Genomic DNA, 22,576 nt, shown 5'->3' with positions numbered 1-22,576 from the left:
CTAGAGAAAAATAAGATGGCCAAACTTTTATTTCAATTGTCTACAAATTAAATTTTGCATGTGGATTGTCATAGACCGAGGCGAATAGCAAGCTTTTTTTTTTATGTATCCGGCGTACAGATTACGGAAGTATAGCCAAACACACTGACCTATATATTATAGGGGCCTACATAGACTGGAAAACAAAGACAAATTCCTATCCGATCGTTTTGTACGTAACTCTTTTTTTTTAGAGCTGTAAGGAATTCGCCCTGAACTGTGGAAAATCGCTCTTTTGTCTTAGAAAAGTAATGATCTTTAGTTTTCGAAGTTTAGACATAAAAGCAATCCCATTTTACGGATTTTAAACAGAATGGGCTATATTCACGTAAATCTATGATATAAAGCCATTTCCTTTTTGTTTTCATTGAGACAATGCTTGATCTAAATAATTCAAGCCTTTTTTATTTTAATCATCCTATGATTTTAGGTTGTACGTTTTAACAGATTGATTACCTAGATCTTTAAAGATCTAGATTCTGGATCTAAAAATAGCATTCTAATTTGTATCGTGTTTATTATATATTACATAGGTTATGTTTAAAAAAAAACAACTTTACAAAACAACACCTTGTTTCAGCTTTTTAAAGTTTTTAACATCTTTTTGTGTAGTGTTAAGAGATCGGCGCGTCCAGTATAAGTATAATATTTATATAGGTCTGTGGCTAAGCATTTCAATAAACCATGAAACTACATTTTATGCACTTTTCAGCAATTTATGTATTTTAAAAAAAAAACTTAATCTTTCTCCTTTCAGTTTGCAACTTTTTACTTTAAACCGCTACATTACTTCAGATTGTTTGGACTTGAAGATTTCCAAGTTTCTCGGATGTTCCTTTAGAACGGAACATTAGACCTACATCCTAGCCCAAACCTTCCCCCAGCACGGCGGGTTTGGCAGGGCTCGACCCGGGATCATTGAGATGGACATTTCAATCGTTTTGTTAGGTCGTTTGTATAGACGTGCATGATAATGACGAGCCCTGCGGTAAACCTTGCCCAAGTGTTCTTTTGCGAGACATGCTAGTAGTTAGTAGGACAGAACTTACTTAACTTAGCAATACAAATGTAAAAAAATAAATTTTACAAGAAATCTAAAACCATTTGCATAAATGTGTTACAAATTTGGTAGTTACATATATCCCTTACTAAAGAGCCTCCAGTGTTTGTTACTATTAATAGTGAATAGTTGTAAAAGTGGTGCATTTTTAAAAAAATTAGATTTTCGCTTTCAGAAAAGAAAAAAGCAGTCGTTGCATCAGTCTAATGGTCTAAAATATTATGATGTCGGATTTTCTAGTTTACGAGATCTAAATGGGACCGACGGACGGACAGATATTCCACACAAAACTAATATTGTGTTTATCCCTCTAAGAGGCCGCTAAAAACAAATTAGTGAGTTAGTGAGAAGAATCTCCAATTTAAAACAGGCCCCTTCCATTTCAGTTAGTTTAACAAATCTAGTTGAAAAGAATCATTGTTTATTGATCACGTGACTGAAGATACACTACCAAGTATTTATAAAAGTATCCCCCTGTCTTTATACCGAAACAAATCAATAGAGAGTGACGTCAGATCAATACCCGGAAATAAGTCTTAATGAGATTATCACAAACCGTCTGGGATTGTCTTATCCTGTTTGTACAGAGGTCGCTCTGTGTGGGACGGAGAAGACTGGTCTTTACTATAATGTGATTTGTGTGTACACCAGTACACGACGGTATAAAACAAAATAGTCATGTTGAGATTATATTGACATTCACGTGACCGAATGGTTGCTGGACTTTTGTCCTGAGTTACTGGCCTTATAGACACGGTTTTTGTGCCATGTTTTGATTGCAGGACCGAGCTACGTCTGTCCAAGTGTGAGCATATTTCGAAATAGAAATGTTTCTGTCTTGACAAGACTTTTACACAGTCCACCACCAGACAGGCCAAAAAGGAAACAATGACAGGTCAACATTAATTAATAAAAATAATATTCGGAGAGGCAGAAACATCAATGAATGAAAAAGACTTAGGAAAGGCAGAAACATCAATGAATGAAAAAGACTTAGGAAAGACAGAAACATCAATGAATGAAAAAGACTTAGGAAAGGCAGAAACATCAATGAATGAAAAAGACTTAGTATTTGCCATTAAACCAAAAGCTTTTTTTTTTTAGAGAAAACGTCATACCGGGGGTATTTCAAACGTTTAAATAAAGTTGTCGTCATACTTTCATATTTCAAAAGTTTAAATGAAGTTGATGCCATATTTCAAAAGTTTTGGATTAAAAGGGCTGTGTGGTAAAACTCTTAACTTACAAAACAAAGGTTTTTTTTTTCTTCTTCGATTCTTCGACAAGGCTTTGTGTGTGTTCAATAGGACAAAATATCTAGGTCACATCTGGGTCTGCGTATCCACATAAAATGCTGCATTCTTTCTTTATCTTTATACAGAAAGATTTAATGAAAACATTTTATCGACACAAGATACGTTTTTTTTAGAGAGTGCAGAGGAAATCCAAACATTTTTTGTGATTTGAGGCACATCGGCACAATTTAGGCCATGTCGTGCCTGCAGTCCCTTAAGGACAACTCTCTCTCTAAACAACAAGGCCCAGATTCTATACAGTCATATCATTAAAATCAAGGTCTATTCACAGTTAAAATAGTAAAGGTAGTAAAAATTTAAATATTTGGTAAAAATCTAATGTAAATAGTGCATGTTCACAAATTCATAAATCAGATCTTCGTAGATAGCCCCACTTCCCGGATAAAGCCCAGTACCTTCCCAGGGTCGACATTATCAAATAGTGCTTTTAAATTAGTGGCTCTAAAATATTTCGCCCTGACATCCTGGTATCTGGGGCAATCAACGAGGATATGTTCCACGGTGAGGCGAGAGTCAGTACTCACAAAGTGGGGGCTCCTCTCTCTTCAGTACAAAAGAGTGCGTGATGTAGGTGTGGCCAATCCTTAGTCTGGACATGGTCGTGCTACCACGCCTTGTCAGACCCTTAGATGTGGGCCGCCACCTGACATCCGCCACAATCTGCCTGAGTTTACTGTGAGTCTCAGCCTCCCATCGGTTCTGCCACTCTCGATAGGTGGCAGAGGCAATACTTTGTCTCAGGTCCGTGTAGGGAATTTGGGTTCCTGACACCGCATGATTTAGGGCTCTCTTTGCTTCTCTGTCTGCGGCTTCGTTTCCCTTAATGCCAACATGGGAGGGGACCCAGACGAAGGTGACATCCCTACGGTCGGCTGTTATTTGGTCCAACAGCTTCAGGCTCTTATGTACCAATGGGATGTCAGTCTTCATCCGCCCCAAAGCTTGCAATGCAGATTTGGAGTCGGAGCAGATTATAAATTTCCTCCTTTCTGATGCTTTTACGGCCATAAGTGCAAGCAATATTGCGTGCAATTCGGCCGTAAAAATGGAGCAGCCATCGGGGAGTCTACGGGAGATTGTTTTGTTCCGAAAGGAGCAGGCACACGCGACCTTTCCCTCCATTTTGGATCCGTCTGTGTAGATGGTGCAACAATCTCCGTAGCTCTCCTGCAGTTCCCTAAAGTGGACTTGTAGTATGCTTGGGTCTGTATTTTCTTTTTTGAAATTAAGGAGGGATAAATTTAATTTGGGTTTATTCATTAGCCAAGGAGGGTTCTGAGGGGTTTCTATTTTAGAGATTAGGTCAATGGGTGGGGTTAAATTTTGGATGGGTTCTCTCATTCGAAGGCCCAACGGCTGTATGACGTTAGGCCTTCGATTGTATAATTCTACCTCTGTGGGGTTAAATATGGAGTCAAAAGCAGGGTTCGTGGGGTTGGATTTTAGCTTGACTATATACTGCATTGCAAGCTTTTTCATTCTTATATCCATGGGGAGTTCTCCAGCCTCCACATGGAGACTTGGGATAGGTGATGTACGAAACGCGCCGAGACAGAGACGCAGGGCAGCATTTTGTATTGGTTCCAGTATTTTTAGGAACATTTTTAGTTCAAATCCTCCTTGACAAAGACATTAAAAGCCTGGTTTTACTTTACAAGTTTGGAAAAAGCTAAATCATGAAATATATAGCCTTTTAGAGTCACTCAATTTGCAGAGCTTCTATTGATTAGTGAAGATTAAAAGGCGTATAACTGACATCGACTGTTTCTTGGATTCTCTCATCACAAAGGTTATTTGGTATGCAGCTGTCAGCACAAGTCTGGATTTGATGAGACGCACATGGCATTGAAATAAGGACGTGCCAGATAATCAAACAGAACCAAAAAAAGTTGTTTCTATTTATTTGCGTTTTAATTAAAATCCTTTCTATTAACGATTCAGCTAGACAGAGTGTCTGTATAGAATAAATAGCAAAGGGCTTTGAAAAATGTCAACCAATTAATTACAGTAACAATTTCTTTTTTCAAATTATTTATTTCAACGAAGAAATGTTTTTAAGTTCAATAGTACGAGAAGAACTTGGTGTAACTGGCAAAGCCATCTTTTTATTGTAATTGTGCCAGGTGTTTTATGAATTTTGAGCCCTTTTAGTTTGTTAGAGTGGCTGATGTCTCTCCGAGGTAGTCGAATTGGAATTTCACTGGAAAGGCAACACGCTTAGAAGCACTCTTTCTCTTCTGTAGGACACGTTTGAGAGAAAGTCATTTAGAGAGATAGACATATTTGAGAGAAGTCATTAAGAGAGATGTACACGTTTGAGAGAAAGTCATTTAGAGAGATGGACATATTTGAGAGACAGTCATTTAGAGAGATGGACATATTTGAGAGAAAGTCATTTAGAGAGATGGACATATTTGAGAGACAGTCATTAAGAGAGATGTACACGTTTGAGAGAAAGTCATTTAGAAAGATGGACATATTTGAGAGAGTCATTTAGAAAGATGGACATATTTGAAAGAGTCATTTAGATAGATGGACATGTTTGAGAGAAAGTCATTTAGAGAGATGGACATATTTGAGAGAAAGTCATTTAGAAAGATGGACATATTTGAGAGAAAGTCATTTAGAGAGATGGACATATTTTAGAGAAAGTCATTTAGAGAGATGGACATATTTGAGAGAAAGTCATTTAGAGAGATGGACATGTTTGAGAGAAAGTCATTTAGAGAGATGGACATATTTGAGAAAAAGTCATTAGAGAGATGGACATATTTGAGAGAGTCATTTAGAAAGATGTTTTCTATTACTTTTTCAGTTGAACTAAATATTGTTTCAACCGTTAGTGTTGAAACTCTATTCTTGGCCTATGTATTAGCTCTAAATACAGCCAGATCAAAGAGTTTGATCGTCAGATGTTCAGTACCCGGTGCATGATAAGAAAGTTAACCCTCAGATTATTATCAATCTGTAAACCTCAAGCAGGCTAACCTTCAGCCCATGATCAACATATTAGCCTCGTTTAGTCAAACCTCAATCCCCTTATATTCATACAAGTCTCTTCTAGGCTTACAGTCAGCCCATGATCAACATATAAGCCTTGAGTAGGAAAGTTCAGCTCATAATGTATCAACAGATCCGCCTCTGGTAGGCTCATTCAGTCAAGGTGTCAGCTTGCCAGCAATCACTTCATTAAGAGATAGTCAAAGAACTCTAACTGAGACCACGTGACATAAGTTTTATACAAAAAAAAGGAAAGCCGCCGCCTAAAACACGTGAAGAGAGCTTAAAGCAGCCCCTTCAGACCATAGCTTCGTCTGTGATGAATTTACGAAACTAGGTTGATCTGCGCGGCCACATGAAAAGCTAACCCTCGGCCTAGTATCAACATATAAGCCTAAGTTATTATAAATGTCTGAACAGCGCGAGACTAAAAGGTAATTAGGTTCACACAATATAGAAGAGTATATGACGTGGTCAGTTAACTGGACATTCAAGTGGTCAGTCAGCTCAGACCCTTGGTCAAAACCCCCAAAATAATCGATACAGTAGCCTTAAATCTCAGCCACTGATAGGAGAGCAGTGAAGTGAAAGCTTTGCCCACTGGAGCTAAGCTTTTTTTTTTAACTCTCAGGAAATGAGAGACCTCCACTGACCACTGGGTTATTATTCATTTACAGTGAGACAGAAATTGCCTAACCCCCTCCCCTCACCGCTCAACAAAAAAAGTTTAGTTTTTTTTTTCCTAAACATCATTTTTAGACATTTTCAATTTTCTTCTGTATTAAAAGGATAAATGCAAATATTCAATAACGCATTATTTATGTAGCTTTCAATTGTTGCGGTTGGGAATTGTATTTGTTTGTTGTGCTTAAAGAGAATGGATTTCTTAATTTATAAATTCTTCGATAGAGAGCACCAGTTTCTTTTTACCAATGAAAAAAAAAGAAATAAAATTTAAAGTCCATCCTATCTATTAAAATAAAAAAGGGCATATATCCATTTTTGTCTATCGTATCAAATGAGGCCCAATGGAAAGCCCTTGTAGAAGACAGGAGCAGAATATGTAAAGAAAAATTAAATATACCCTAGACAGACAACGGCTTTGTCTGCATCAGAGGTGGAAAAATATGCAGGTCGCAAATCCACGTGAATAACTGCACTCATCCTTAATCTTTAGAATCGAAGGCATTGCTATTTTCTCATTTAAATCATGAGAATACAACCTACCTTATGGAGTATTATAGAGTGTGTGTATATGTGTTCGGATAGGCTGAAAAGATGCAGCCAGAAGTAAGACTATGCTGGGAAAAGTAGTGAAAGTTAAGTCAGGGTCAACGTTGGGGGGACGGTGACACAGAAGGACATATGTGTAATGTGTAGTCTTAAAGTGAGATGGATTTTGTCTCAATTGTTCAAGATATATCAGTCGAAAGCTGTTTTTACACTGTCACTATTGGTTTATTTCTGGTGAAAAAGAAGTTTGTTCGCGTTTTATGGAAGTTCAGTATTAACAAACAAAAGACAAAAAAAGCACTTTAAAAAAAAATCAAAGCTTAAGAGAAAGAACTGCTTACTACTGCCACTTTCTGAATATGGCAGTTATAGCCTCCCTTTCTGCTATATAATAATAAATTAATTAATTACTACAAAAAAAAAAAAAAAAAAAAAACGAATTTTTAAAATTGATTCGTGTGCTGTCATCGACTATGAATAATTATGCAAAATTTCAACTTGATCCGTGAATGGGAAGAAGATGACAAAAGCTTGACGGAACGTAATAGGGGGAATGAATCCATGTATATACCCAGTTCTCTCATTAAGAAGCATTTATTCTCCTTATTTCAAAAGCAAACGAAATAATTAATTACCAATAATTTGTTAATTTTCGTTTATGGATTCATGTTTTATAAGGTACCATGAATAATTGTGCAAAGTTTCAACTTGATCCGAGAATGGGAAGTAGGAGAAACGAAATGTTCAAACTTTTACCAGACGGACAGACTGACAGAGTGACTTGATATAAGCTTTGTAATAAAATGACAGCCAACTTTGACAACTGTTTAGTTGGACTAGGTGTCTAGAGCTACAAACCAACAACCGTGTAACGACATGGAGTTAATTGTTGAAGTACATATAGCACCTCTAATTGAACCACATTTTTTTTCTTTATGAAATAACAAAATTGTAACAAAGAAAACAAAAACATACGAAAAAACAACTGTAAAATAGAGTGTAACCCTAACCTATATAAAACCAGACATAGTTAAGAAGCACCATGTCAAAGAATCAATATATTCCTAGTTAATGAACGACTAAGTTAATAAAACACAAAGACACCAGCAGCAAAACTTTTTTGTTGATTTCATTAGCTGGACGTTTTCATCAGTGACACTAAATCTCATTCAGTTTGGTCATAAAGGACGAGACAGAAATATTTGTGTTGGTGATGGAAAGCTTGGTTTAGTTACAGAACGTAAAATGGGTTAGACGTCCTTGTTATAAATGTTAGGGTTAAATAACAATATGTTTCGTTTCTTTACCCAGAGTGTCAGGCTGTTTTAGATATCAATGGCTTAGGTGAAGGTTAGGATTCAAACAGGCATTACCACCTGTTCTCCTTTTAAGCGCCAAAATTTCTATACTATTAAAAAATGAATTGATGAAACTCATGTAAGCAGCCTGTAAGCACCAACGTGATGATGCAATCAAGTAACATTCTTGCAAACAGGATCTCAGCTCCATCTACGAAATATATTCAATGGTAAAACAAGGGAGGTTAGTGACTTGACTTTTGGACGTTGAAACTTAAGGCGGGAAAAAACAATGTACAGATAAAAAGGGAAACTAGAAAACGAAGTAGGTGATGTATTTAATATATGTGGGGGGGGGGGACTTTAATTCTCTTAATTAATTAATAACTTTATTCTCGGCTTGCCCTCAAACAAACAAAGTCTTCCAGTCAAGAGTTTCCAAGTGTTTTACATGCTTTCATCATGACACTCTCGTTATTCTTTAGCAACAGAAACGGAAGAACTTCACAGCAACTGCCACAATAACAATGCAGAAACTAAATTTTACATGGATTCGTTAATGCTCTTGGAATTATGAACAAGTTATCGCGCAATAACCTAATAATAAGAGACCAATCAAATCATTAACCACGTATCTGTTACACGGACATTTAAAAAAAAATCTGGATAATAAACCAACCAATGGAAATGTGTGTTTCTAAATCGAGACCTCACCACTGCGATGTAACCGAGGGACTGATTGGTGGATTTTCCCCTTTCATACTGGGCTACGGTAGTGCTTAAGTCAACACTTTTAGACAGAGACCAAGAATCTGAAGCCCGGGCTTTGAAAAAAGGTTAATAGTCTGGTCTTAGAAACAATGCCGTATTTGGACTCCAGGGGAAACGGAGATTTCGGACAAGTGTTTGTTTGGTTGTTCTCGTGGATTACTGCGATAATTGGACGAGATAACGCGAGATAGAAATAGACTTTATGGGGTGAGCGAGGGGTGTCGTGGCCATAAACGTGGGTGTGATTGGTATATCACAGTGTTCCTCAAATTTTTTGTTAGCCTACCCCTGGCAGTTGTCAGCGTACCCCTACGAGTTGTCACACTCGAAGACAAACCTTATCTATCTATCTATCTATCTATCTATCTATCTATCTATCTATCTATCTATCTATCTATCTATCTATCTATCTATCTATCTATCTATCTATCTATCTATATATATATATATATATATATATATATAGATTAGATCTATCAATCTATCAATCTATCAATCTATCTATCTATCTATCTATCTATCTATCTATCTATCTATCTATCTATATATATATATATATATATATATATATATATATATACATATAGATTAGATAGATAGATAGATAGATAGATAGATAGATAGATAGATAGATATCATAAATAATCGATAAGCGTTCATCACCAGCTTGTCCATCGCGACGAAAAGCAAAAAGTTATAGACAGTTTCGGCAGCCACAATCAACGTTTGCAGTTTTTGTTTGATCAAACGTAGGGAAGCACGGACCTCACGGATAAAGCTGACAATGTTGTACAGTAAATACTTTGTTCACGTCATATTTCTTTTTTTTTTATTTCATTGAAAAGAAGTATTTACTATGCACTTAATATCGATTAAGTATGAGGGCTCGAGTAGGGGGCAGCTCTTCTCTGTAATATTATAACAAAAAAAAGTTGAGGCTACGACTTTGAGCCAAGGTAGGCAGCTTGCACCCTCCTGCAAAAAAATCCTGCGGGCGCCCATGCTTCTGTGTGTTCTGAATATTTAGAATAAATTTCACTGAATTTGAAAACATTTGCTCCAAACTCTAAATTCCCCCCCCCCCCCCTCTCTCTCTCTGCATGCTAGCCCGCATTATTACCAACCCACTCTTTCTTTTTGGCTTATCCATTCTTAATATCGTTTTTTTCCTGTATGCTTGGTTCATCACGCTAACACACACACACACACTCTTTCTCACGCGCGCACACATACACGAACCCATTTTCTCTCTCTCTCCTAAATAACGTTTATCAACTCCAGGCAGTTCCTATCACTCTTGGTATTCGAAGCACAGGTAGAAAGTACTCAAACGGCGAACATAGCTTTCTCTGTGTGTCAATGGGTTCGAAACGTTGGGCAGAGGGCAGCAATGTGCAGCCCAGTCACGTGATACTGATACGCGCGAGAATTACAATGGAGGAAAATAAAAGTGTGCTATAGTGTAGCTGTTCTTCCTTCAGAACAATTATCTGTAGCCACAAACATTGTAATTGTTACTTAGTTTACATACAAGACGAATGGCTACACTTCGTTCCTTTAGCCATACCAAGCTATTACAAAGAATAATGCGAACCACGAAAATTACGTTCCACAGAGTACACACTGAAACTACACATAAACTCTTCCCTGGCATTGTTTATGTGTCGGTTGCCAGCTTGTCGTTTTTTAATTTTTTCCTTCTGCCAAACGAAAGTCATTTAAAAAAAAAAAAAGAAATTCTTGGGAACAAATATGAAACAATATTGATAGCTATGATTGCCAGAAGAGTATAAAATGCAAACAAAACCGTGCACGCTAACAACACAATTATCTTTCAATGTAAACTCTGCGCTGTTTCCACAAATTTTGTTGCAGGATTCAGTGTCCATAAAAATAAATACGAAACCAATTTATGGCAACGAATCAAATAAATAGGCCTATACACACAACTATTTCCTAACAAACACTAAGTGAAAGTATATCTTGAACCACTATAGTGATGTGTTGGAAAGGGGGGTGGGGGGGGGGTGAACGGATATCAATGTTTAGAGATTTTCATACATGGAGGCAAATCTATAATTAACAAGCTTTCTGGTGTATCCGGTGTAAAGAATCCAGATGTATTTGTACGCGAATTAATGTCATAAACCTTATAGTAATGTTAAGCACGTTTCAGTACAGTGTTTTTAAATAATTTATTTATGGTAACAATAAAAAGGTAAAAAAAAAAATCACTAAAAGAGGACAGTTGCTATGGTTACTTGGTTAGACGTGTTTTTAGTTATCTGCGCGATCTTGTTAGAAGCGAATATGAACTAGAACTAGAACTAGATTACTATGACTAGAAGACTGGACGTCTCTGGAATTAAACAGATATGTTTGTGAATGTTGGAGGCTCCAGAACAAGAGAGGAGGATCTTAGCAATGGAGGTAGATACCAGGTCTCATCACAAGCGAAGACATTACAAACAGGGTCACAACTGAGATTGGGGCCCCACTATGAGCTGCTGACCAAAAAAACTCAAACTGAAACTTTATGGCATATAACAAGGTCCTCAGAACTCGTAAAAGCTTAATTTTTTTAGTGCAGTGGTTCTCAAACTGTGGTCCGTTTGAGAACCTTTGATTTAAGGAACAGTGCCAGGAAAGAATAAGAGGTAGATAGAGAAACCGATGGGAAAAGAACAGAATGGTTTGAAATAGCTTCTATTCAATACCAAGGCAAAAGACAGAGAAGAACGGAGGAAGACGGTCGACAGATCATATGTGGTGCCTCAAAGTTTCGACTAAGGATAGGTGAATGTGAAGGTGAAAAAGGTGATTGATTTGTTGTTTTGTTGCAGGGTGTTAAGCATGTTGGCATTACTTTGTAGTCATAGCTAGCTCACGTGTATAGTCTAACCAAATGATTGCAAGTAAGTGCTGTGGGATCATGTTTTACTATTTAATGTATTTTGCATTATGCATCAATTCCTTGTATAGACTCAACACATTGTAAGAATACAATTAATGACCAATCTGTAACATAAATTTAACCCCCCTCCCATCCCCCCAAAAAAAATCCTGATCTACAAATAACATTGTCAACGCACAGTAATTACATTAACTTTGGTAATTATAGAACGAACGCGTGATTAGATCTACATTGCAGCCTCTAGTTTAGTGTTCGTTTAACCAGGTAAGAGGGGAGAGAATCGGGGATTACCATTACCTTGTTAATTAACCTCCCTTAGACTTCAAGACCACGTAATTAATTGGTAGGTGTGTTTCATTGAAAGATATAATCAAGCGGCATCTTGAACATCACAACTCTGCTCTGAGTCAAGACAGCAAGGGGAGGCTAATGTGTTTTTAGTGGTTGGTTGCAAATGAATTTATTCTGTACTGATTCTTAGAATGTAGTGCATTCTGGGACAACGGCAAGTTCCATACGCACGTGCAATGCTTACCGTTTAAAAAGCACATATAATTAGACATCAAGTAACAAGATGGAATCACTTTATACTACAAGTTTATACGAATGGATTAAAATGCAAGAATAGTGTGTGCATTGGTTTTTAACGAATCAATTCGATTCCTACCTAACTTACTGAGACTTAAAATAAACAAAATGTTAAAATTGACATTTTCCCTAATTTAGTTGTTATCCGAGATGGGTGTTCGTCATAATGTGGGTCCTGTTCAATAAATATAATCGTGAACAAGACTGCAACTTATTAATGTATGTACTGGGTGAACCAAACACCAAACTTCTCAAATAATTGTGTATGTACTGAGCAAGTTTACGAATATCATTAAAATGAATGTAAGGAAGTGTTTAATTACACAGGAAAGGGGGTGGGGGGAGGTCTGAGTGGCAAATCGTGTGGCTTTGAATTTTGGTGAAATCCAGGATTTTAAATTTCTTGGAATGTAAGTATGCACCCAGTCCACATAATTCTAATGACATTCGTAGAGGCGGCTGGCAGATGTGCTGGCCAGATGACCACCTCGTAAACCATCGGCCACAGAAAAAGATGACCTTCACATATAGAAGCTTTTTTTCCAGAGTATTTTTTTTTTTTACATTTTGATTGCACTATTGACTTAAAATCTTGTTTTGAATTATGTCTACACTGTAATGCACAAGTTACACACCACACACAACAGGGGCGACAGGTCAAAGTTGAACCAATACAGTTCAATGTGGTCAATACACACACCAATTCTTGACTCCACTGGAATGACGTAAGTTGAACAGCCGGTCAATAAGCGTGACAAGTGCAGCACGCCAGGTAGGGAGGCAGATCAGGAGTCAGGTCCAAAGGTAATCCTCCACTTTCCGCCCTTCAACCGCCCTGGAGACAGTTGAGATCACGTTTCAGAATGTTCCAGAGCACTCACCAGATGGCATCACGGCTTTAGAATACGTCACTTCCGACCTACTTAGTTCAACAAGAGTCTACAGCCGTACAGGGTAGAGGCATGGAGGTAGAGTCATGCAGGGTAGAATCATGTAAAGTATAGTCATGGGTAGAGTCATGTAAAGTATAGTCATGGGAGTAGAGTCATGTAAAGTATAGTCATGGGGGTAGAGTCATGGAGGTAGATTCGTGCAGGGTAGAATCATGAGGAAAAAGTCATGAGGAAAGAGTCAGACAGGGTAGAGCCATGCAGGGTAATGTGGAGTAGTCATGTGGGTTAAACAGATGTGGGGTATAAGCATGCAAAGAGTCATTGAGAAGGGTCACGTGGGGTAAAGTAGTTTAGGATAGAGTTAAGTGGGGTACTACTTTCGAAGGGTAGAATCATTAACCAAGTTAATTAATTCAACTAGATGATTTTGGCCTTAAATTGGTCGTCTAGGATACCATATAGTGTACTCAACTCTGAAGTATGTAACAGCTGATTAGTTTGTGACATGATGCGAATGTTTAAAGTGAAGTCTCAAGAACCAATGTTGGATACAGACACAAAACTTGAATCAAGTTTTACTTCGTAGATTCTAAGCAGCGAAAACGTCAAGGCTGCATCACCCTTTTAATGTTGATATTGTTTCTATTGTTAGTTTTTTTTTTTATATACATGAGCTAGTTCTTAAAACTTTTTTCTTGAAAGCTTCGGCTTTTGATAGTTTTTTTCTACTAACTCAATAAGAAGCAGCAATAAAATGATGTGTTCCTGTGCAGACCCAAACATTTGTGTCAAACGAAATAATGTGGATTCTAAACAGAAAAGAGTTCAGCAAGAGTCGTTCTTTTCAAAAGCTCACTTGACTATACATTCTTTGAGGTGATCTATGACAGCACGCGCAGCAAGACAGCACGGCCAAGAAATTAGTGTTATCCTGGCGCAAGGATACTCACAGTGTGTATCTCCTCATTTTATGATAATGAGCTGCACTTTTCCGGTCAGGTCATATGACCTGATCGAATTTTTAAAAAAAATGTGTATACGTCATTCCAGCACATTCCAGAATGAAAATTAGCTTATGGAGAGTGTCGAAGAATTGACTGCCGGGTCTGGAGTCCAACAAACTGTAACGAGTACGCAGTTCTGACATTGATGAGGGAGGGTCATGGTGGTTGATCCTTTGACTAGCCACTTAACACCCTAGTTAACCGTCCGACAGAGAAATAGATGGACTAAAAAAGAAACGGTGGTATGAACATTTATTTTGTGAGAACTCGTATACATTGTTTTCTCTCTGTTTTGTTCTGTGTAATGCACAATAGTTAAACACAATTCCTCACGAATAGGAACGATTGTTTATATTATTATTATTAAAGTATGGGCGTTTTTATATATATATATTTCAGAAGAGTTACTAATGTATAGCATAAAAAAAAAATACATCGGAATCGGAAGATTCTCACTCTAACATAAACATACATATTTATATAGACCCACACTCTAGCATAGACATACATATTTATATAGACCCACACTCTAACATAAACATACATATTTATATAGACCCACACTCTAGCATAGACATACATATTTATATAGACCCACACTCTAACATAAACATACATATTTATATAGACCCACACTCTAGCATAGACATACATATTAACATTGACCCACACTCTAGCATAAACATACATATTAACATAGAACTACATTCTAGCATAAACGTACATATCAAAAGACTAACAAATATACGATCTTAAGAAGACACGAGCCTAATCCAATCAGACAACTATTTCATATGGACACAGCGACTTGAAAAGTTAGGCCAACACCACCCTGATTTCAAGACATACAGAATGCCATTTAGGTTAAAGTTAAAAATAATATATCCAGGATATATGTAAACATCAGTCTATGCGCTCTGGGCGACTTAAAATTACCTGGCTAGAGTACATTGAAACAAAGAAATGGTCTGATAGGGACTAACTGTACACTGTATACACATTATTACGACCATAGTCTACTCTTTTTTTTACAATTCCTAATGAGTTTTCTAACAAAAAAATATATACTGTCTTAGTAGTTAGATGAAGACATTTATACAAGACATTTATACACAGACATTTGAACACAAACGCACAACACAGACCTAATAGAAAACATTTAAAGAGATAAACATAACACGCATAGTAGATAATGTGAAGACATTTAAACACATACACAGAAGACAATTAGAAGACATTTAAACACATACACAGAAGACAATTAGAAGACATTTAAACACATTGACACACAACACAGACAAAATGGACAGGCCTACAAAATACATATAAGTGTGTGCCACTATGAAAGAGAACACTTGGCCATGTGCTGTTTTGAACTAAAGGCCGTTTGTTACTTCACGATTAGTACCAATCTCAAAGTTGCGAATACCTTAGCACGCCAAATAACACACACACACACACACACGAGTATTATAACAAACAACAATATCTTGTTTACTTCGATATATAAAGAAGTTCCGTTCAAGATTACTCCGCATGAAGTCCTATATACACCGCTATAAATAGATATATCCGCATTGCGAATCGACTGCCCTGAGATGCTCGCTACAAAAAAAATAGTTTTTTTTTTTAATGTGCTGTGTATTTCGTTCAACACAGTCACATTGTCTTTATCATTGTCTTCATCACCTTATATCTAATGGAAGGGCAAGGGCCTTAAAGTAGCAGACGTGCTGGGGAAGGGACAAGGAAGGTTTCAGTCAATGATTCCCCCCATCATAAAGGGAAGCTACGTCCTCATGTAATAAAGGGAAGCTACTCCCTCGTGTCATCTATTCAGAGATGGCTGTGAATGCAAATGTATTTTTGTTTCCCAAATAATGTTTTTTACACAAACTTTCAATGTCTACCAAAAGGTGTGGCCAAAGTTTCGACTTATAGACAGGAAGCGAGAATAATTAGTATTTTTGCAAAAAAATATATTTTTTTTTAAATTTTACTTTTTAATCTTTTAAAAGTTTTTTTTTAAGCAAGAATTTCAGAAGAGAAGATTTAAAAGAAAACAGTATACTCCAATTAGCACACAAAGTAAATTTTATAAAAAGCGCACTTCAAGACCTAACTACCCCTCTTACGTGTAATGTTGTCTGTAAGTGGCAATGTCTGTCTGTAGCAATAATGTTATCAGTATGTAGCATGTATAGTTTTCTGAAGTAGGTAATGTCTATCTGTAGCATATAATGTCTGTAGCAGATAATGTTGTCTGTAGCAGATAATGTCTGTAGCAGATAATGTTGTCTGTAGCAGATAATGTCTGTAGCAGATAATGTTGTCTGAAGCAGATAATGTCAGTAGCAGATAATGTTGTCTTTTTGTATTTAAACTGACGATGTGACGGAATACAACGAACTTTAGGCCAACGTAACAAACTGAAGATGTGACGGAATACAACGAACTGTTGGCCAACGTAACAAACTGAAGATGTGACGGAATACAACGAACTTTAGGCCAACGTAACAAACTGAAAATGTGACGGAATACAACGAACTTTAGGCCAACGTAACAAACTGAAAATGTGACAGAATACAACGAACTTTAGGCCAACGTAACAAACTGAAGATGTGACGGAATACAACGAACTGTTGGCCAACGTAACAAACTGAAGATGTGACGGAATACAACGAACTTTAGGCCAACGTAACAAACTGAAAATGTGACGGAATACAACGAACTTTAGGCCAACGTAACAAACTGAAAATGTGACGGAATACAACGAACTTTAGGCCAACGTAACAAACTGAAAATGTGACGGAATACAACGAACTTTAGGCCAACGTAACAAACTGAAAATGTGACGGAATACAACGAACTTTAGGCCAACGTAACAAACTGAAGATGTGACGGAATACAACAAACTTTAGGCCAACGTAACAAACTGAAGATGTGACGGAATACAACGAACTTTAGGCCAACGTAACAAACTGAAGATGTGACGGAATACAACGAACTGTAGGCCAACGTAACAAACTGAAAATGTGACGGAATACAACGAACTGTAGGCCAACGTAACAAACTGAAAATGTGACGGAATACAACGAACTGTAGGCCAACGTAACAAACTGAAAATGTGACGGAATACAACGAACTTTAGGCCAACGTAACAAACTGAAAATGTGACGGAATGAGCTCGCAGAAACGTGTTGTGCAATAGAATGCTAAAAAAATGATTTATTTTTTTTGGGCTGCGTGGGCAGAATGAAAAGTGAATAAAAAAAACAACCTAAAACATCCTTCTGTGGCTACAGACTTTGAAACAAAGTCCAGGACTTGTCCGTTGTTTTTATCATTATCAACACTTGAAACAAGTTGAACAAGATTCTATGACTTTTCACAAATGACTTTTACAGATGTGAACAACAAATATGAATTTACACTTTATGACTTTAAAAATATAACTTAAACAGTAGTACTTGCACTTATATGACTTTCCAAAAAAGACTTTAAATATTTTTGACTCACCACTCGAGCAAAACAATTTCTTCTTGTCTTCAAATCAGGCTTTACATTTTACATTGAACTCTTTCAATGACGTGTTTATTTAGACGTATGGGCGTCATTTCATTGTTTTACTGTTTGAGTATTTCATTTTGGAAAAAGAGGAGGGGGAGGTGCGGTGGTTGAGTGGTTAAGCACTTGGCTTCCGCAACAGTTCGAATCTCAGTGAAGACTGGGATTTTCAGAGCACCCATGAGTTCACCAAACTCTAATGGGTACCTGGATTTAGTTGGGGAAAGTGAAGGCGGTTGATCGTTGTGCTGGTCACATGACACCCTGCTCGTTAACCGTTGGCCTAAGAAACAGATGACCATAATATCACTTGCCATATAGTTCGCAAGGTCTGAATGAAGGGGGAGGGGCTCTGCGAGTTCAGGCTTCAAACTGTTACTCTTTTTAAGCCCCTCTGACATAGTCTGAATGAGTTCCTTTCAATCAAATGGCTTTTCCTCTTTAAGTAAAAGAATCGAAACTATTGAGAAGAAAATAGTATCAGATGGTATTTATGAGGAGTAACATTTTGAAACTATGTAAAACTAAGGTTATTTTTACAACAACGAAACAAATCTTACCTTACACATACATGTTACAAGCAAATTATGTAACACACATTTACATTGATCGAGCTTAATGCATAATTCACACAGACACAGATCTACAACATAATGCATGATCTCAACACACACATACATACACATATATACATAGGTCTTCAACTTGATACATGATTTCCACACACAGACACACATATATACATAGGTCTTCAACTTGATACATGATCTCCACACACAGACACACATGTATACATAGGTCTTCAACTTGATATATGATATGATATATGATCTCCACACACAGACACACATATATACATAGGTCTTCAACTTGATACATGATCTCCACACACAGACACACATATCTATACGTTTGTATGGGTGTATGTCCTGCATAGAAATCACAACCGTTTGACCAATCTTGATAAAACTTGGCATAAATGTTCTTTGGGTACTAAATGGAACTGTAATGTACGTATACAGTATAGTAGCCCTAACACAAACATAAGACCCTCAAAAAAAGTTGCCCATGGATCTAGGCCATATTTACATGAGACAAGATCGAAAGGATCTATATTTATATCTTGATCTAATTTTAAGAACTACAATTTGCACAGCTAGTTTTTTACTTTGACACACGAAAATACAAAATATAGTCTATTGATTTCATTATTTAATAAATAAACCTTCAAATGTGTGTTTCAAAAGCATTCATTTTTACACAAATTCGTTCCTTATATCTGCGAATTTAGACGTCCTGACGTACTTCTTAATCCCATTCATTTAATAAATCGGGTAAACCCATTTTAATTGTACCTTATATCCCATTCACACTTCTTTCATTTAAATAGCTAAATTTATCTCTATTAAAGAAGCTTTTAAAAAGTTGGTAAACCCGTTTCCATAGTATTTTATATTTGATATGAAGGTATCGGCTTTTAGCAAAATATAGGTCAACAACTTGATGCATGATCTCCACACACATGCACACATGTAATGTAAGTGGATCCAGGCTTTGCTTTTTTATATTTCCTCAAAACCTTACAGCTCTAGCTAGTATGAGAACAATCAACCAGTCTGGCAATATGCAGCATGTTTTATTGTACATTTTTTAAAGCATCTCCATCAAGTTCTCGATCTGGAGAGATGTTGAGTTTACTACGCAATGCCAGCAAGGTAAACGCGTCAGTGATAAAAAGAACATCAAAGTCCGACAACTCTTCTCATTTACTTAGATTCTTTCAAAACATTTTCTTTTACTACCAACGCATTATATCCCCTTGTTTACTCTATGTCTTGATAATATAGGTTCTTCCTAGTGATCAAAGTAATTGAACTAATTTCCTGCTAGATAGATTGTATTTCCTTGACTAGATATGTGCGTATTTATTTAGAGGGGCGAAAAGTTTAATTAACAACACTACTGTACAGGGCCGTAACCAAAGACTCAATAGATGCATGTTGGTTACATTGTTATTTACATTGTAATGAAAACCAGTTGTTTAAATATCCATAATTGACCATTATTATCATAAGTAATACCAAATAACTGCATCTACTCCCAGGTCAATGTACGCAGTTTGAAATGACTGTAGTCTAAAATAACAACATTGATAGCCTAAATTGTCGGCATGATCAAGTGATGATTCATTAGTCTTTATATTTTTTTAGATTTACTCTCGGATTAGATCTGACCAAGATAGTGATGTGTCTGGTGTGCTGGTTTGAATGACAAGGAAGAGTGACCTGTGTTGTTTATGTCAGAATAAGTGACCAAACTTGTTTTGAAGCACAGAGAGGATTTATAGGCAAGTGCGAATGTTTGAGTTTGAAAGAGTATAGGTTTTTAAGTATTTCTGAATAGAGTGTAGATAGACTCATCATAAGCATTGTTTTGTCCTACAGAAGAAATAGTTTAATAATAGGCCCATACCCATGTGTAAACTGCTGTTGTAAATCAAAGTCGGCAACTCACAGTTATCTAGTGCTACTCACTGCTAGCTAGTGCTACTCACTGCTAGCTAGTGCTACTCACTGCTAGCTAGTGCTACTCACTGCTAGCTAGTGCTACTCACAGTTAGCTAGTGCTACTCACAGTTAGCTAGTGCTACTCACAGCTAGCTAGTGCTACTCACAGCTAGCTAGTGCTACTCACAGTTAGCTAGTGCTACTCACTGTTAGCTAGGGCTACTCACTGTTAGCTAGGGCTACTCACAGTTAGCTAGTGCTACTCACTGTTAGCTAGTGCTACTCACAGTTAGCTAGTGCTACTCACAGTTAGCTAGTGCTACTCACTGTTAGCTAGTGCTACTCACAGTTAGCTAGTGCTACTCACAGCTAGCAAGAGCTAACCACGTGAAATGAGTATCATGACGTGGGTTAAGCCTTGGTATCGATCCTGATGGTGTGTTAAAATCGAACGAACAACCTATTCTATTCGATTCTTTTCAGCGATGGAGTGAAGAATAGAAAAAAAAAAGTGGGTGGGTGGGGGTAGTCTAGATCTAAGTGACAAGGCCTCCTAGTTTTAGATTCTACCAAGACTTATCGGAGCTAGTGATCTAACGTTCTCTTGTTTCTAATGTCAAAGAAGTCTTCGACACAATGGCTAAATAACTTAACCTTAACACTAACCATTAACTTAACAAGCTATGTCACGTGACCAATGCATTGACCTTACAAAATCTAGAATTCAAGGACCCAGGACGCCCCCATACGCCGAGGCACACGTTAACTCCGCGCCCCTGTTTTAATCATTTTTTTTTAAAGCTCGTGTTCTGCCCCTGGACTTGCTACTATTATCACTGCTTCTTTCACTCATGGTAAAGACATGGGCCAGGAGATGCTGCTATGACTTAATCATCAGGTTCACACAGATTAGGAACACAAGAATAGATATTAATATATGAGTATGACAACGGTTTTGTGTGCGGTGGATGTGGCAAAATATGTCGGTCATAGCTGGGTCTGCGTAGCCTAGTGAAATACTGCATTCATTTATCTTCAGACTCAAAGACAAGCCTTGTTGTTATTAGACACAACGGCAAGGTCTAGACAAAAAAAATCATGCCCAGTCTTCTCCAATTACTTTTCATTCATTTTAACTCTTTCTCTCCTAATTGACCTAACCGTTGATTTGACCACATTAAATTAGTTTTGGTTTAATAAACATTAATTTGTGTTAGATAACAAGAGCATGGATTCCCATTTAATTCTATGCCAAATAAAATAGTTTTGATTTTTAAAAAAAAATTATTTGGCATTAAATAAAATGGGAATCCATGCTCTTAGCCGTAGGCCACGAAACAGATGACCTTTACATCATCGGCCCTATAGACCAAAAAGTCTGAAAAGGGAAACTTTACTTTTTTACTTTACAAATAAAATATTTTTATTACAAAGTTCTAGAAGTTTAACCCTAACAGGGAAGTAAAACACAAATGAGCAAATGAATAATTCCGTCGGATCATGGACAATAATTGCGGAGAGAAAGAGTTAAAACTCCCATAAGATTTAATAACTTATAATACATGTATTTAAGAAGTACAAAAATATGAAAATATATATAAATAGTCTAAATAGAAATACGTCTATTTTTTTTAACTAAATCTTCGTAACAGATTTTTCAGACAAATTTCATTTCCCCTATACCCTATGAAATCAGACAATCCAGTTTCATAAATACAATTCAGTATTCTCCAGGGACTATGCAGTTGTCTCATGCTACTTAGATATTTACTGTTATCCTGATTTTTCTTATGACTTATAATTAATGAACTGGAATGACTGGCCTATGACCTGATCAAATAAAGGTGTACTTTCACATAAATTGTGTTCATGAAATAAAGGTCTACTTTCACATAAATTATGACTACACGTTATATTTATTTAATTTTACCTTTTATTTTATCCAGCAATGTGCAACTAATACTGTTATATACAAATGCATGAATTCCGTATATTTCTATATGTATGCTTGGGGCTACATGAAACTTGCCAATAGAGACGTTATGAATGAACAGAAAGGTCCAGTAGATAATCCATCAGGCACACAGTGGATGACGTCCTTCAGGACTATACAAAGTCGTCCCCGCTACTCACAGACAACACTCTGGTATCCCAATGGAACTCATACACAACTCACACGATGACCCACGGCCTTGCTCAAATAGTAGAAAAACTGTTTTTGATCTTGTAAACACTCTGGGCTACACACGAGCACTGGCGTAGTCTGCAACGAAGGAGAGGATATCTGTGTGCGGGTGGGGGGGGCGAGGTGGGAGGAGGGGGGAGATGATCTGAGCGTAGATCGAGAGGCAAACCAGCCACAGTTCCTCCACCCAACACGGCGCTG

General features: G+C 37.0%; 1 protein-coding gene across 2 annotated transcripts in view; it reads right to left on the bottom strand.

Moving 5' to 3' along the window:
• Window positions 1-22,576, bottom strand: part of LOC106064856 (uncharacterized) — a 75,598-nt gene that overhangs the window by 20,277 nt on the left and 32,745 nt on the right. The window contains exon 1 of one of the 2 annotated variants that reach the window (XM_056041183.1): window positions 22,121-22,485. The exons of the other annotated variant lie outside the window; for it this stretch is intronic. The gene's annotated coding sequence lies outside the window, so the exon portion shown is untranslated. Of the gene's footprint in view, window positions 1-22,120; window positions 22,486-22,576 lie in introns of those variants that run through there. 2 annotated transcript variants of the gene reach the window in all.

The sequence above is a fragment of the Biomphalaria glabrata genome, chromosome 9 (assembly GCF_947242115.1).
Source record: "Biomphalaria glabrata chromosome 9, xgBioGlab47.1, whole genome shotgun sequence".
Classification (NCBI taxonomy): domain Eukaryota; kingdom Metazoa; phylum Mollusca; class Gastropoda; family Planorbidae; genus Biomphalaria; species Biomphalaria glabrata.
This window is presented reverse-complemented; position numbering and strand designations above follow the sequence as displayed.